The sequence below is a fragment of the Notothenia coriiceps genome, unplaced genomic scaffold (genome assembly GCF_000735185.1).
Source record: "Notothenia coriiceps isolate Sejong01 unplaced genomic scaffold, NC01 NC01_scaffold00005785, whole genome shotgun sequence".
Classification (NCBI taxonomy): domain Eukaryota; kingdom Metazoa; phylum Chordata; class Actinopteri; order Perciformes; family Nototheniidae; genus Notothenia; species Notothenia coriiceps.
Genome location: NW_011338486.1, coordinates 485,168 through 501,929, shown reverse-complemented (window position 1 = coordinate 501,929; position 16,762 = coordinate 485,168). Strand labels below are relative to the sequence as shown.

At 42.8% G+C, this 16,762-nt stretch overlaps 1 protein-coding gene across 2 annotated transcripts in view; it reads right to left on the bottom strand.

Annotated features, from left to right (window-relative positions):
• The window catches only part of lzts2a (leucine zipper, putative tumor suppressor 2a), a 38,432-nt gene that overhangs the window by 6,974 nt on the left and 14,696 nt on the right, over nt 1–16,762 (bottom strand). The window contains exon 2 of one of the 2 annotated variants that reach the window (XM_010768500.1): nt 14,169–14,283. The gene's annotated coding sequence lies outside the window, so the exon portion shown is untranslated. Of the gene's footprint in view, nt 1–11,057; nt 11,340–14,168; nt 14,284–16,762 lie in introns of those variants that run through there. The other variant, XM_010768501.1, reaches the window with a different exon arrangement.

Genomic DNA, 16,762 nt, shown 5'->3' with positions numbered 1-16,762 from the left:
CACATCCATGGGTTAAAAATATGTAAATGAGACTCATCTGGTAAGTGGTATAGGGCTCATCATCTTATCATTATTCTTCAATTCCTCAAAAATAAAATGATTAAATAAATAATTTTCAGTATTTTCAATTTTGTTCTTTACATATACAGTGGGGCAAAAAAGGATTTAGTCAGCCACCAATTGTGCAAGTTCTCCCAATTAAAAAGATGAGAGAGGCCTGTAATTTTCATCCAAGGTATACCTCAACTATGAGAGACAAAATGAGAAAAGAAAATCCAGAAAATCACATTGTCTGATTTTTAAAGACTTTATTTGCAAATTATGGTGGAAAATAATTATTTGGTCAATAACAAAAGTTCATCTCAATACTTTGTTATATACCCTTTGTTGGCAATGACAGAGGTCAAACGTTTTCTGTAAGTCTTCACAAGGTTTTCACACACTGTTGCTGGTATTTTGGCCCATTCCTCCATGCAGATCTCCTCTAGAGCAGTGATGTTTTGGGGCTGTCGCTNAGAAAAAGTTAGCTGATTTCCCCCTACAAATTACTCCATTACTGGTGTCTGTAAACTTCTCTCCCGTCCAGGAGAGAAGCTTTAAAAGGAGACTAAATGGAGTCTCTGTGAAAGTTCAATTGGGTACTTTAATTAAAAAAGGCGCGGGTTGGTCACAAGCATGATATTGTTCAGTCAGACAAACAGCTGTGATCCGCTCCTCGTTAGGGAAGAGAAGAGGCCGATCTCTCCTCCGGTGCTGTTATATATCCTCTGCTGGCTCCTCCCCGCCAGCCGGCTCGCCTCGTCTCCAATGTCCGTTGTTATATTTAAAGAGAGGATTGGTTCTTTTCACATTCAATATATGCTTAACACGCCTTTTCTCCTCATATTCTCTTTCATCACTTTTCATGTAACACATTCTAAACGCTGTAATCAATACTCTAAAACATATTTCTCGGGTCGTTCGGTTAACGGTCATTCCGGATGTTGTCACATGCTACTGTCGTCTGTAAACAATAATGTATTCAAATAAAATGTACCTTCATTTAATATTCAGCATGGTAGTATCTCGACATCTATAGTTGTAGTGTTAAATCAGTAGGCTTCGGTTTGCACCACTCCATATAATTTCGCTACTAAATTCACCTCTTTTGGAAATTGTAAATTTACCACATGCTAACTGCCACCCGGAGATGAAAGAGTTTCAGAATAAAGCTTAACAGCTGGTGTTGCACAAGAATTTCCGGTTTTTCAGTGTAAAACTGCATTAAAACTGACGGCATGTTTAAACTACATTTCCCCATTAAAACATTGATTTTAATTTCTAACATGTCCCATTAAACAACGGGTGAAACGTTAATGTAGACCATGTTTATTTCAGTAACAATGCCAAAAAGATGAATGAAGACGTGTTAATACTGTAATTACTAGCTTTTACGTTCTTTCAGCCGGCTGGCTAAGCTAACACGTCAATGGCAACTGTAATTTCTAGCTTCTACATTCTTTCAGCCAGCTAGCTAAGCTAAGCTAAGCTAATAGGTCAACTGCGTTGTAGCGACCCGGCTGCGCACACTTGACTCGGTAATGTCACGGCCAGCAGAGCAGATAGGCTTGTTTGAGACAAGCGAGACCTGCGCAGACCTGCGCAATTTCGATCAACGTCTTGCTCGTGCGTTGCATGATGGTTAGTCATTTTGTCCGACCTTAAAGTTGTTTGCAATCCGCCAAAAAAACGAGAGAAGAAGAAGGCGAAGCAGCAGAAGAAGAAGAAGAAGAAGAAGAAGAAGAAGAAGAAGAAGAAGAAGAAGAAGAAGAAGAAGAAGAAGCCGACTCGGAGCTGTCCGACTTCAGGCGAGCTTTTTGAGACCTCCCCCGGCTGCGATCGGCTATTCTCGTCTACTTTCGAGGCGAGCCGCAACGCGTCTCAAACAAGCCTAGTGTTCTTCTAGGTCAGTGGTCACCAACCAGTCGATCGCGATCGACCGGTCGATCGTGAGTGTGGTGCGGGTAGATCGCGGACCGTTAACAAAAAAAGTAACAAAAGAAAGAAAAAGAAAAGAAAAATAATGTTTGAANTCAAACAGTCACACTCCAAACTCCACTATGGCCAAGACCAAAGAGCTGTCCAGTCTTCCCAGCCTGGTGCAGGTCTACAATTTTGTTTCTGGTGTCCTTTGACAGCTCTTTGGTCTTGGCCATAGTGGAGTTTGGAGTGTGACTGTTTGAGGTTGTGGACAGGTGTCTTTTATACTGATAATGAGTTCAAACAGGTGCCATTAATACAGTTAACAAGTGGAGGACAGAGGAGGCTCTTAAAGAAGAAGTTACAGGTCTGTGAGAGCCAGAAATCTTGTTTGTTTGTAGGTGACCAAATACTTATTTTCCACCATAATTTGCAAATAAATTCTTTAAAAATCAGACAATGTGATTTTCTGCATTTTTTTCCTCATTTTGTCTCTCATAGTTGAAGTGTACCTAGGATGAAAATTACAGGCCTCTCTCATCTTTTTAAGTGGGAAAACTTGCACAATTGGTGGCTGACTAAATACTTTTTTGCCCCACTTTAAATGTATAACAATTAACAACAATCTTGCTGCAACAATGAAGCCAAATTATTTGTATACTTTAGTCCTGTTGCCACTCGCATATCTCATTATCTACAGCCACTTAACCGCTGTTTGTTTAACACATTTCTCCTGGGGGGGCACATCCACAGACCCCCCCACATTAAAGGCTCATCCCCTCATTAAATACACTCTTTGTCTCTGGCGACGCCACTGATAATGCTCAATGTCATTAGCGGGGCAGGAAGAGGGGATGGATTTAGCAGAGACTGGGGATGACAGACAGTCATGCTCATCTCCATCTGCAGCTGCTCGCTGATTTTCCTGACCCTGTCCGAATCCGGTGAGCAATCAACTGTGTATTACATTTAAAGCGGTTTGAAAACTAGTCGCTTCACAGTTTCATGATCACAGAGCTCCTACACATATCAAACACAATCTTTGAAGTAATTGCCTCACTTGGTCACTGCACTATTTCTAGGAAGAGAAACATGGATACATATTACGAACACGATAAGTGGCTGCAGATTAAGTCTTCCATTTGCAGATAGTATTATCAGTGTTAGTTTGCCGGAGGGACAGAGATGGGACACATATACTCAGTGTGTCGTGCCAAGCCCAAATCAGTCTGGCCAAGTGGAATAATCCATGCCAGCTATGTCTGCGCACAGTCTGCCAGGACTAACACAATCATAAAGACTGAAACACACACACACACACACACACACACACACACACACACACACACACACACACACACACACACACACACACACACACACACACACACACACACACACACACACACAACACACACACACACACACACACACACACACACACACACACACTACTACACACACACACACACACACACACACACACACACACACACACACACACACACACACACACACACACACACACACAAGCCAAGCCATGTGGGGGTAGGTGACAGTGAGCGACTCATGCAAGTCCTAAGTAGAAAATATTCTCATGATATCAAGTTTTGGGAAACATTGAGAGTAGTTTTTTTACACAATTTAATCAAATGATTAGATTGTGATTTGTTGAGTCCTACTGTATGAGTTACGTGTGTTGCAAATACAAACTCTTTCACATTTCAAAACAAACTGCTTGTATTATAGCTATCTTGGGACCTTAGTGTTCTCCAAACAAAAACATATTGGGAACTTTAAAAAGTGTTTAATATTGCACCACATGGGAATTGAGAGAATAAAAACATAGGGCTGGTTTAATTATTCGTTAATGATCAGTCAGCAGGGTGGTTCAATTCCTGCCAGTTGATTATTGACTAAACAGTGAGCAGGCCTGTGAGTGTGTGACAGGGAGTGAGGGGGGGTGAAAGAGAGGAGACAGACTTCATGAGTACCATGGCTCAAGGAGATTAAGATATGTGTGGTATGTGATCTCTTCCCATGCCAAAATAATCACGCCTCACAACCTCCGTTCACCTTTTATCTAGCCGTGCCCACCTCTTCTTCACTCCCAGGCCTGACAAGGACCTCTCAGGCAGGGATAATAGAATTAACAACCCTCTGAGACCGTCAACCGTGACCCCCCTCAGCTAACCCTGTGACCCCCTGATGGGTGAAGGGGAGCTGGCCTGATTCTGCCCTCCCACCCCTGTAACCTCCAAGGGCCTGTTTTTGTTCTGGCTACTCTGGCAACAAATCCCAAAAGCTAATTTCCTCGTCTGATGTTGCTCACTGGTTGTTTCTTAAGGTTATTGAACCTCTACTCCTCCCCTTCTTGGCTGCATTCCTCGAACAAAATGAAAATACTCTCACCATCCCTCCATTCGCCCTCACCGCTTCCTCCACCTTCCTCATTACACACATCCTCCTCTGCTGTCAGCAGCGCAAGACAAGCAGAGAGAAAACAGACGTAGTCACTAAAAATAGAAAACATCTCAAGTGCCTGAAATTATTCCGATAGTCTTTCATGAGGTGTTTCTGTCAGCGAGGCATATGATTCGACATTCAAAAATAAACTCCAATAGTGAAGCAGCTAGCTATTGCAGGGTCAACCCAGGGCCATTTCACACTTAAAACCGTTTCTCTATTGAAGGATGCCGAATAGCCTAAACACATCGTCAATGCTTGCGAACTGGAAATAAACCAAATGGTTGTGAGGGTTCATCCTCCTCCAACTGGCCCAGGATGAGTAAAAGCAGGACTGACAGACGAGAGCGGTTCCCAGGTAGCTCTCTAACAAGATCCAGCAGAGGGGTCTGTGACTGGGAAATAATCCCGTTATGATAAGTCTGTTCATAAGGCCAGTATCACCCAGGAGAGGAAGCCCATTATTTTGCAGCAGCAGATCGCCCCTCATAATTACACGCAACCTGGGCTCAGTTAGAAAAGTTAGAATAGCGGGAATAAGGCAGAAGAAAGATAAGTGGCTTTAGAAGTAACAATACAAAGGCAGGCTGGGTGGGGGTGATGGTCGGGGGTTTAAGGGGAATTCCAATACCAGGTAGTCAAAGAGAGGCTCCAAAGAGGCCTGGGCTCTTGGGAACACCATTTATAATCCTGTTTGGACATTATTTGGCCAGACACAGGTCTAAGTACCTTAAGATCTCCTGAAGAGAAAATCAAAAGAGAAGGCAGACATCATTCCCTAGCTAAATCATCTCTCTCTTGTATCCTCTTCTTTCCACATGTCTGCCTCTCTTTTAAGGATTTTAACAAAAAGAGACAAAGAGCAACAACAAAAAAGACATGAAATCTACACTTGGTGAACTATCACGTGAAAACAAGTAAAGCGTAAGCATCTTCAGTCCTTGAAAACCAGAGATCCTATGGGTGCATCTTGTTGATCTAGAGCAGAGGCAGCAGACTTGTTGTATGTTAAAACTTGGATAATGTACATACTAGCAAAATCTGTCGCTAACCATTGTTCTAATGCTTTTACCTTAAGCTATTTGGCCATTAGTCATATGAAAGTATTGATTGGTGCAGCTTTAACTATTGGTAACGCTGACATCCTGCAGATGAACTGCCATGTTTTTTCAGTTCTTCCCCTCCTTCTTCATCTTTCGTCCTTCTTTCCTGTTCCTGACTATTTTCACCCATATCCCTTTCCTCTCTTCCTTACCTCCTGTGCTCGATTATTGCTCCACTGCTCTCCAGTCACTCTTTCCTTTTCCATCCCCCCTCTCCTACGAACCTCCTGCTCACTGGTGTGTGCAGCTAGATTTCCATCGGCCCCTGCTTTAACAGCAACACCACAGCGTGACTAACCGAAGGCAAAGCCAGTGTGAAGACCAAAGCAACAGGTGGAAAGTATAAGATTGTCAGATCAGAGCAGGAACTATATGGACGGGGGCAAAAGTATCAGTATGCGAGCCATAATTCGAACCATTCATAAATATGTCTTTGTGTAACGTTTCTATAATGGGTGGTCACTACTGAGTGGAGTTTCACTGATCCCAAGAGCATATTCAGTGGTACCCAAACAGTTAAAATAAAGCAGGATTTTTTGAGGGAGCCGTTTGAAGTTGAGAGCTTGTTCAAACCAGTAGAAATATTCCACTTCGATACACAGAGCCTGGGTGGCCTTGATTAATCCTAAAACCAGTGATCCCAGTGGTTGAAGAGGGTGAGAAAGTCAGACATAGAAACTGAGGTAGAGAGAAATCAACCGGCTAGTGAGTCACAATAATCCTCCACGGCTATGAAACAAAAGAAAATCCACAAGTAAAGGCAAGGCTGCAAAAACACTGACACACACAATACCTCAGAGAGGCAATCACTCCACACCTAATCTACCCCCCCATATAATTGTCACGCATCCACTCACTGAAAGTCCACAATAAAACTTCAAACAGGAAAGAAAATGGTATTGCAATGAAGTCAGCCGACTCCACTGAAAATTGAGTTGAAGTCTTTTAATGCTTTGCCAGAAGACCTGAGGTTATAATATGCCTCCATTCCAACACAATGACTGTCTGTCTGAGAGGTCGCTCACTGTCACCTACCCCCACATGGCTTGGCTTGTGTGTGTGTGTGTGTGTGTGTGTGTGTGTGTGTGTGTGTGTGTGTGTGTGTGTGTGTGTGTGTGTGTGTGTGTGTGTGTGTGTGTGTGTGTGTGTGTTGGAGAATGCTGAATACGTGCAAACCTACTCAGTCCTCATTAACCCATTGCCTCACTGCCAAGAGTATTTCGCTCAAACCAAAAACTATTGTCCTCTTTGGCAAAGTAACATAGTTGAACAAAAGTTGTGAGTTCAGGTTTTCAGTGGTGATGCAAACGAAGAAAAAAGCTTTCTAAAAAGTGAAAAAGTGTGCAGGAGTAATTGGCAACAGGTCCTCCCACAGTCCAGTTTTTTTTCCCCTTTTCTTCTTTAACAACCAACTTGTTGCCGTTAGCTTCTCGCTCTGTTTGGAAGCGTTGCGATGGCAGCGGAGGCCCACATTCTTCATGCACAGGGCGAAATGAGATAGGGAGACAGGAAAAGCGGGAAGGGGAAGCAAGGAAGAAAGAGAAAGAGTGACTGAATAGGTGAATGAGCAAGTTAGTTTTGTGCGTGTGTGACAGTCTGACAGCAGACCGTTTTGGCTCTTTAGCATCTCAAAGCATCTGGCCTCAATTCGGACTTGAGAGGCTGCTGGAGAGTGGGGTGAACGAAGCCTTGATTCTTTTCCTCTATCACACAAGCATACAACTGCAGAAAAAACTCACAAAGTCCCTGTGGGGGTTGACAGGGAGAGCAGCCAGCAATCTATTGAAATGGGATGCAGTAGACGTCAATGACACGATGAAAGTGGCGACAGAGCCTTGTGAAAACACTATGGTCGTTCAGGGACTCAAACGCCAATCACACGCTTGTTTATGGGTTCAGTTTGAAGTAAATTGTTCTGTTCATTTCGACACAGACTACATATAGCGAGGTTTCATCAATATTCAGACAAGATCAAATCCTTACAATTTGATAACGCTTCATACATACCAGACTTTCAGAGAAGCGTCAATACTTTGTTTTGGGACATTTGATATCAACGTGTTTTCCAAAGAACACTTATTTTAATTTGTTGTTTGCTTTCCTGTCAATACATTTGAAAATAAGATTGACACCTCTGAGCATGAAGACTTTCCTGGCTTTTTCCAAATGTTACAACATTCAATCTACAAGATCCTGTAAATATAATGAATGAATATGTTTTATCTTACTTGCTTGACCTTGTTAAAGAACCAAATGGAAAAATGACAAGTTGTGATTTAATGGGGCTATATTAACCTGAATTATTTCTCGATTGAGAGCAGAGACTTCGTGGAGTCAGCGCTAGTTGACAATCTAAAGCAAATAATAATTAAATAAGTTAGTGAATCTGACCATTTGATGCTTGTTCTTAATACTTGATAGTATTTTTTAATTCTGTATGCTATCAACCCATATCAGTGAAGAGTTTCCATCCCCCGCCCGACACAGCGCTAGAGCTGGAGAGTGCTGGTTTAGAGTCAGCTGGCATTGGAGGAAATTGAGGTAACAGTAAGTGAAAAAGGGAAATATGGCTGACATTCCTGGTCAGCTCCAAATGTTGGATTTTCCAAGAGGTTTTTCCAGCCACAGACAGTTACCCAGCGGCGGTCAGTGGTCAGACCCGCAGACACTGAAAATACCAAGAATGCCGGTGGTAGAGACTCAGAGATTAGTCTGGCCAGAGGACTACTGTTTGTCAGGATCAATGACCACTTCAGCTTTTACTATTTGATTTGTTAATAAAATACTCAGGTACATCTCTGAGCTCTTGCTACTGCAGGTCATTTTGTCTTCTGCGTGATGTTCACTGGAGTTTATTTAAGAAAATCAGGGTCCTAAGACTGTTCTGGCTTCTCATTGTCCCAAATGTAGAGAGAAGAGTTAAGTTTTCCCTCCTAAACTTCCCTTCCTTCCCCCCCTGCTGCTTTGGCTGCATGAGCAGTGAGATCCATTGTTTCAGTTGTCTCAGGGCAGAGAGCAGTGAGAAGGAGCCTGTTATCTCACACTGAAGGCAACAACACTTTGACTGACAATGTGACCCACAAAAATGTGAGGGAGGATAAGGAGGAGGGGGGCAGTGAGTCTTGATTTTCAGGAGAGCGCTTTACTACTAGGCTTCGTTGAGGAGAAGTAGGCCACAATATCTCTTTAGCAAATGGGTCAAAGCTTAGTGTGGAATCACAGAATATAACACACACACAATGATACAAACACACTGGCAGTGATATTAAATACAGTCAGGCAAATGAGTTCCACAGAAGCTATTACATAAGCAGCGACGCCTCACTTTAACTGTGCCAGCTTCGACGTATAATTCACTTCCACTCATCTGAGAAAATATCTGACATGGCAGAGAAGCACATGTGCAGACGTATTCAGACACACTGTCCGTGCCGCTGTACACTGGAGGAATATGGAGGGAGGGGGGGGGGGCAGACTGGTGTGGAAAACTCTCATTCAGCAAACTGAACAGAAGCCAGGCTGATGTCTCTCGCTGTCTCTCTTTCAGACGTCCCGCAGCGCTCCACTATGCTCCTCAATCCAGGGTTTACATAAATACCTGGCATGGAATGTATGCCAATCAAGATCAATGGAAAATAATATAGCCAGGGTTGGAAGTCAAATTGAATCCGAATCCAGTATTGAATCCTTTAACGTGTCCGTTTGGTGCTAATGAAGCAAATAAGACGATCTAAGGCAAAATGCCATATCTTGTGATGTAAACGAAAGGAAAAATCATTTGTGTATCTGCCCTGTGATTCAGAACCACTATGAAAGTTGAAGGGGATTCTTACTTGGCCCATGCTACATCCTTCCTTTAATTTGCATGACAATCAGGTCAGTAGTTATTCAGTTATCCTGCTCAAAATATATACCAACAAACAAACCAGAAGGAAAATATAACTTCTTTGAGGGAGGTAAGAGTGAATGCAATAAAGTATTTGTTTGCCGAACCTAACACATTTATTTTACCAACCTAATCCAGGCTATGGGACCCTAGAGAAAAAGGATGAAAGGTAAGGAAAAACTGAGGTAAAAGAGATCTCACTCTATGGAGCTACTTTACCACCTTTAATGATGTTCATATACAGTACACATCTGCACAAACACAGGAAGTCTGAGTCAACATGGCTGGAAAGGGTTACGTATGTAACCGGCAACACGTGAGACACATTTACCTCATTTGTTTTGTTCAGAGCAGATGAGGTCACCCATCTTCTCGGCTATCTGTCCGCCACTCTCACTCCCCTCGAATTAAACTTAATGTCAGCGTTTGTTTCTTGACACCTGCCCATTTAAAGCCATTTTGTTTATGGAGTGGAACGTCACTCTGTATGACCCTGCCAAAATCCAGACTACGTAATTACAGTCTTGTCTTAAATGAAACCTCAACATGACACGGTCAAACCGCTACTCTGAAAAGTTGAGTGAATAGAAACCGCCTTGACTATAAACATATCTGCTGACACGTCACTCTTGGGTCCATAACAAACTTGATGAGAAACTACAATATGTGGCCCAGGGCACACGAGGAGTCTTGTAATTACACGCAAAGGCAAGACAGAAGAGAAACAACTGCAGCCCGTGTCTCCAAAAGTGCTTCGTCATCAAAAAGATTCCCTTAGAGCCTTCTGGATAAAAACATGTTTCGTATGGGCCACACTTCTGAGATGCAGTCTAATTGTCTGCTCTGGAAGAAATGTATCTGCTGCCTCATGCTCCTTCTTATCTTGAATGTGAGTGTGTGCGCAGACAGATTGAAAAACACCACCCTCCTCCTCCTCTTTCTTCTTAGCTCTTCCAGGCCAACTGTCCAGAGGGTGAGACAGCTTTTCCAAAGGCTAAAGTTTCAAATCAATACCCCAACGGCCTGAAATGAGCAGATTACCCAGGGTTTGGATTAGAAAAACCTGGGCTCATAAACACCCCCAAAAACTCATCATCCCACCTCAACACATCCCAGTAATTCTGTTTGTCCCAGATGGAGTAGGCCAAAAGGCTGCAGGGTCAGCTACAGTCGTAACAACTTTAGAAACTAACTTCATGTCAGCTGACTCTGAATCATCCAGCTGTCTTCAATCTCTGGCAAAATGACAGGAAACCAGGTTTTCCAGGGATCATTATGTGAACAGTTAAATGAACAGTTTATCAGTATTTAAGAAAATATCTCTGACATTCCTAAACTAATCTCAAATCCTGTTAAAATAGGGACGTGTGCATGACTGGGCCTGCTAAGCAACTTTTGTCTCCAACTCTTTCCGTTACACACCTTCCATTATTAGCCTTTTGGCAACTGACACCCTCTTAAGTGGCTTCACACTGACTTGCTCATGAATACAAAGTTCCCTTAGGCACATTTCCCCCTCATTTTGACAAAGCCAAACTGGGATAAAGGGTAAGGTAAAGAGAGCCTGATTTTGGAGAATGTAAGACACACACTTATGCAGACACACAGACCAACACACACTCTCTTGCTTGCTCCACACTCACCCCAGTGAGAGCCCTGCATCGTTGCCTTCACTTGTCTTCGTCTCTCTTGGAAGAAAAACCACTCCAGTTCTCTGTTGGCTCAGATTCTCCCTGTTTCTCCTTCTTTTCTTCCGTCGTCTACCTCTTTTCTACAAAACTCCAGCTTCCTGCCGTTGCATCTGCAGCGCACCAAGACTTCATATCCCTACACGAGGACTTTCAAATGGAAGCCCCCTTATTTTCCGGTCCTCTCCTCCTCTCTCTACTCACTTCACTCCACTGTTCCTCTTCTCAGCTTTCCTTCCCTGCTGTCTGCCTTAGCACCGCCTCCCCTTCCTCCTCCTCCTCCTCCTCATTCCTCCCTCCCCTCTCTCACTTTTGTCTGCTAGCCCCCCTGCCTCTAGTTCCCCTCTTTGAACACACACACAACTCTCCTCTGCCTCGCTCTCCTCCCCCTTCTCTTTTTAGACTGAGCTTCATCCATCCCCTTCTCTTTCACACACTTTGCATGAACACAATCCTGTGTCAGATTGAACACTTTCGAGAAAATATGATCCACTTTGTGTGGAAGCTAAATGGCTCCCAGGCATTTAGGGAAACACCTCCTCTCATCCCTAGTCAAGCATCCAAGCCTTTAGCTAAATTACAGTGCAGTTAGCAAACACATTGACTACATCAAGGGCTGCAGTCGCTACAGAGAGGGGGGGTCAATACACTCCAATGGGGTAACTTACATAACATGCTTCTGCTCATCTTTGTTCCTGCACACTCCACATGCTATGCTGTGCAATGCATTAATCGGCCGTCAACAGACCGCGGGGACTGAATGAGTGGAAAGGGAATTAAAAGGTATTTTGAGTGATTCGTTGAAGCTTAGAGGTCAAGTTGAGAGGGTGAAGGTGGAACGGGTGGGTGTGCAGTGCAATAGGCATGCTATTGCTATATTAAAGCAGCAAATAGACATTGTATTTCTCTTTCAATCAACCAGTTGATACATCTTTATATCTTCTGACACCTTCAGAGTAAGCACTTAAGAAGCTTGACAATTCTTTTGTCATGATTTTGTACGCTATGCTTATGGCAATGTTTTCTTTTGGTCAGTCCATTACTTTTATTGAAAAACTCTTTCTTTATCTTTATAAATATTTCCATGGTGCTCGGAGGCTGAATCCTTATTAGGTGATTTTCTAACATTTCCTCGAGCCGCCATTACCGTTTTTAGTGCTGAGCATGCTAACAAACAAAACTAAGATAGTTAACATGGAGAACAAATGTTATATAAATCAGCTTGTTAGCATTTGCATTGTTTAAACACTGCATGCTAAGTGGTGCACAACACTAACTACTCTTGTGCGCTTCCATGGAAAACCAGTAGGAGGACTGAGTAATGCTGGAGGAGAGGGGTTTTGTGTGTGTGTGTGTGTGTGTGTGTGTGTGTGTGTGTGTGTGTGTGTGTGTGTGTGTGTGTGTGTGTGTGTGTATTTCTCTCTCACTTTTTCTGGAGAAACGACCCCGTTCCTCCCTCTGGGTCCCACGCTAACAAGTGAGAAGAGAGTTCACTTCTGTTCACTGACTTGGCACTTTACTGCCATTAACACAGCCCACCTCACCGAAAATAAAACACCAGAGAGCTTTTTAGTGTTTTCCAAGTGTGTGTGTGTGTGTGTGTGTTTGAGTGTGACTCAGCAAGACTCTTTATCTCAGCCTTCGAAAAGGTAATATTAACTTATTATACCATCTGTCCAGCCTGACATGTTACTCTCATGTTTTAAAAGTCCTGGTCAATATGCTCATTCTCTAGTTTGCGTTTTGTGCCAGGAAGTTAGCATACAGCAGAAGAGAGTTTATGAGAGTGTATGAGAACTTCTGCTGCTGTAAACAATGTGATGACAGCAGTGAGACAGTGAGAAGTATGTTCATTTTCTCAAACATTGAGACTACTTCCTGCAGTGGATTTGCCCCCTTCTGGCCATAAAGAGGAATGCAGGTCTAATGCAATTTGAAACGTCTCACACTCAGAGGGTGCTGGTTGGACTGAACCAAAACCATACATTTGCAGTCCTTTAAATCAGAACACAGAGGTTAAAAACTCTATCCTTCACATCACATACAGTATTTGTATCCAGTGTTACCATCAAAGTCGGGATTTGTGCAGATTTCCTTGTAAGAAACGGGAATCAACCAAAAATAAAGTAAAAAGTTAGACTTTTTTTCAGTCTTTTATCCTTTGAAAGTGACTTTGCCCAAGCAGGCGGTGGGTATTGTTGTGGGACGGCTAATGAAGGAAGGGGACAGCTGGGCTGGGACAGGCTGAGCTGGACTGGAAGAAGACAGAGAGCAGAGGAGACGGCAGATCTGTAATGGAGACGCTGGAAAGAGAAGAGGAAGACAGCTGCTGCACTATGGACCACACATTATTATCACCCCACATATCTTACAAACACTGCCCTTTACTGTGAGGCCTTAAGAGGATAGAAATGATAAGGAGCTAGAGTTTGGTGTCTGCTCGTGGCCCAAAACAAAACACAAAAACTTTGTTGTAGCTATCCAAAGCAGATTAAACACATGAGTTTAAAAACAGCTTTTTGAGGAAGACAAAGTGTAGAGAAAAGTATTTTTGTGGCAGCAGTAAACAGACTTCCCTGATTTTCTCCGATGCTTTGCTGTCATCCGGCTGCCGTATGGAACAACACAGTCTGAGCCTCAAATTCCTGACCCCCATGACCCCTCATCTCCCCCTTGACCCGCCATCTCCTCTAAACCCTCTCCCACCGTGTCACACACTCCAAATGCCATCCATCTCAAAACCATGTCCCTAACCGGACACTTCAAAGTCAGAGGCCATGACCCCCCCCCATTTCCATAAATGTCTGTGTGACAAAGTGACCACAGCGGGTCACTCCAAACTGAGCCCACACCAAGAAGAAGTCAGACCATTGATCAATGTCCCCAGTGCCCCCGAAAGACAGGAGAAAAAAGAACAACAACGACAGGGAGGGAGAGAAAGTGAGGAAGAACAAAAGGCGTAGGACAAGTGGGGGACGGATGAGTCAGCGGATACTGAAGGTCAACGTCGTCAGAGGAGGGTTTTGTCTGCAGAGGGGGTTTTACTTTTTTTATGTGGATCTTTACCTCAGAGTGTCGCCCAGCGTCCAGTGCCTGAATGTCCGGGGGAGACGGGGAAATGGCAGAGTGCAAACATCCCAAGACCTTGCTTCTCTTTGAGCCTCTTCTTCTTCACTGTGGCCTATAGAAGAAACACAAAGCAAAAATGTGAACCTGTTGATTGGAAATTACACCAGTGTTTGCAGCATTTACATTAGATTAAACCTGCTACAGGTCTGATATAATGGTAGGAAAGCGAGAACATGTTGTAAATACAACACTGACATTTCATCCCCTTTTAAGTGCTTAAAGCCAACTTTACTTTCTTTACAAAGTTGTGGGTTGGACAGCTAAACAACAGTGAAATCACTGACTTTTTTGGTACAAATGTTAACTTAAGGGGAAGGGGAGAGGATACAATCAGAGGAAATGATCAAATGAAAGGAGGTAACAAGGCAGTAAAGCTTGGTGATATATTGATTTTAGTTGTTATGTAATATCCTGATTTAGTGCTGGTTTTATGAGCTGCATGAGAGTTGATTAAAACAAGTCTCTGAGCTTATCTGCCTTCAGATGAGCAGTGAATTCCTCTCTGTGCAATTGCTCATTGTGTCCACATTACTCATGTTTTTATCCTCTGAATATCTTTGTGAAGTGCCAAGGTAATTTGTGAAGAAGAAAAACGTTTTGAAGTTAGATTTCATCAGTATTGCCTCCCTCTGGTGTTCAATAACAGAAAACATCATGTATTGTTTTCAATTTGTAAACTAGAGGGTTTTATCTCCTTTCCCCCAAAAGCCAGTTAACTATTTTTCCTTTATTCTTTTTTATCGTCTGATCTCCCTCTCCTTTCTCTCTGCTCTCTACAGAAACAGTCGATGAGGCAATCAGTCAGCTTGTTACAGTCTGATAAGTGATACGATGCCATTATTGATTTTGGCCCCAGCGTCCCAGTGCAGAGGTCAGTCTGAGCCTCACAGCTGCTTTCAGGAACCATGAACAGATGCTGACTGCTCTATTCCACAGCTTTTTTCATGAACAGACGGACTATAGAAATATGGACAGTCACACAAAAGTATTGGCAAGGCAAATTGTATCAAATGGAGCTTGATGTTGTGATTTGGCTGCAGAGAAAATCAACTGTTCGGCTCAAACTTTGAACAACAATGGATGATAACATAATATGGCTTTCACACAAATAGCATAAGGGCATTATTATCATTATTATTAAAAACGTGCAGAAGAGTGCATTGTTTTTACCGGAAACAACCGTACAGAGAAAAACAAAAAACAATAGAAGCTCAGGCTTTTATCCAAACCACTGGCTATAGAGATGCTACAAAATTGAAAGTGGGACATAATGCACAACCTTTTTCACTAAATCAATACAATCCATTACATTCAGAACCTTTGATCACATACATTGATTAGCCTTACAGCTCTGGTGCAGCTGGCTGAAGTTTTTAAGAAGCTCAAATAGAATCAATAAGAAGCAAACAGGAAATGCAACTCTGTGTTAGTTTGTCAACAGAAAATCTCCAACATTTATGAATGGACTTCCATGAAATCCGGAGGTCAGTTCGGCTTTAAGCCAATGAACAACTGATTAGACTGTCTGGGATTCCTGCCATTAGATGATTATTGTGTTCCAGCCATTAGAGGCCTGATTTGATGTATGCTGTATGCTTGTAGTTGATACTGTGAACACCACACTCGATCATCTGAAGCTGAGCATGCAGAGACATTGGTCTGTCCTAGCAGGGAGGCTCCGGCAGAACAGATGGTTAGGGTCTTCCCTGAGGGACACAGGGAAGGGGTTGGGGTGTAATTGGTGAGATAACAGGGTGGGGGTTTATTCAGATGTCCCGCTATAAGTTGATTACTTGTCTTGGTAATGCACACTGACCTTTTGAGAAATGAGAGCTTTCTTTCCTGAATTTCCCAAAGGAGATTAGTAACATTTTATCTTAAATGTAGGGCTTAACATGGATTCAGACCAGAAACAAATCTGCATTGAAAGTAAGTGTGGTACCGGCGAGACATGAAATTCAATCCTGGATGAATGAGAGTTCTCACAGCGGTACATTTTTTTTAATTGAAAGGTAAACAGTGGAGATCTACCAGGAATATGTGATAATGTGCAAAGTTATTGTTACCCATTCTAAAGGCAACATGAATGTTGGACATTTCATTTACTCTGTGCTTTTCGCAAACCACGAATGTTGAAATAATAGTGTTCAGAAAAGAAAAATGTATATAAAATGAATTGAAATCAATCTACTACCAAAGTACTGATAGAGCGACATTAGTGTTATTAAAAAGAAACTGGAATATACAGTGATTTACAGCCACGAATGCTCTACTTCATGCGTAAATGATTGCATACATCTGACCCGGTCAGGCCTGTGATCAGCTTTACATCTTTTCATTTTCATAACCTTCACTTCAAGGGCAAAGGACACAACCTGTGACGCTGTAATGATCTCTGCAGTGCTTATATTTTATACACGCACGCACGCACGCACGCGCACGCGCACGCGCACGCGCACGCACACACACACACACACACACGTTTTTGTCACCATTTCCATAGCCCCACCAAAAATATTTTCCACCAGCCG